This window comes from Psammomys obesus, unplaced genomic scaffold, assembly GCF_907164565.1.
Source record: "Psammomys obesus unplaced genomic scaffold, mPsaObe1.curated_primary_1811, whole genome shotgun sequence".
In the NCBI taxonomy this organism is placed as follows: domain Eukaryota; kingdom Metazoa; phylum Chordata; class Mammalia; order Rodentia; family Muridae; genus Psammomys; species Psammomys obesus.
Window position 1 is genome coordinate 5,969,509 of NW_026585687.1, and position 1,349 is coordinate 5,970,857.

The window sequence follows — 1,349 nt, forward strand, 5'->3', positions numbered from 1 at the left end:
CACTCCTGGGTTTGGTTTCATTCTTGTTCCCTCCCACCACCACAACCCCTCCAATAAGAACAAGATGTCTCAGAGTCTGAAAACACAAGACTATAGGTGAGTAAGGAGTGTTAGTAATTTTCAACTAGTAGGGTAGAACAAGGAACTGGCAGAATTGTCATGAGCCAATGTTCAAGGCATTCTTTCATTCCCACATTCTACTTTCTATGAGAAAGTTTATAGCAGTTTTCTAGGTCAACCATACTTGGCAATGACATGTTAGATGCACAGAACAATAAATAATTTTTAGCTTTATGTCTTCATGTTTTGAAGGGCTCAATAAAGTAAACTAAAAGAATCAAAATTGAGGTTCTCGTCACCTGGACTCGATTTAGGTAGAGATCTGGCAGTTGGATTGCTGCCAAAATGTCAATGGACTTTGGAGTCTTGGAGGAGGGGATTAGTGTGTTTTGCATGGGGGAAGGGTGTTGGCTACTTTATACAGAGAGGAGACTGTCAACAATTGTATTTTCTAGTATGCTGATATCCAGTCCTCTCTGCTCTTCTTCTTTTTCTTGTTTTTGGTTTTGGTTTTTGCTTTGGGGTTTTGGTTTTTTGAAACAGGATTTCTCTGTGTAGCCTTTGCTGTCCTGGAGACTCACTATGTAGACTAGGTTGGCCTAGTACTCACAGAGATCTGCCTGCTTATGCTTCTCCAAGTGCTGGGATTAAAGGCATGTACCACCACACCCGGCTTTCTATGCTACTTTGTAAAATGTGATTTGGGTACTGACCTTCATCTTTCTAAGGAGTAACCCCTTTCCCATAATATTTTCCAATAAGATTATTTGTACTGTGCTATGTCCCTCTGTTTTGCACTCTAATCTCCCATCCTTGAAATAATCCTGTTTTACTTTCTTATATTCTGTAGGTAGTTACTGTTAGCGTATAGGCAGCTGCTTTTGGGTTGTCTGGTGATTTATGATGTCATCATGTGTCACCCACCAGGTATGTGGCAGATGCAGTTCAGCTGTACATGCACAAGCTATAAAAAGACCAACCCACTACATTGTCTCTCTCTTACTCTCTTCTCTGACTGTCCTCTCTTACTCTCCTCTCTTGCTCTCTCTGCCTCGCTTTCTTTCCTGGGGACCCCTACCATGTCTTTCTCTTTCCTGTTCCTCTCTCTCTTTCCACCTCCATCCAATTAATCTCCTTCATGTAATATTTGATGTGTGTGTGGCATCATTTTTAAATAAATACTAACAGTTAGTAAAGGTTATGTATTACATCCAAAGATTTGTAGCTAAGAGCCTTCAACAAGAAAGAACATTCAACTTTTGTCTTTCAGGTTCAGGGTTATCTCACTC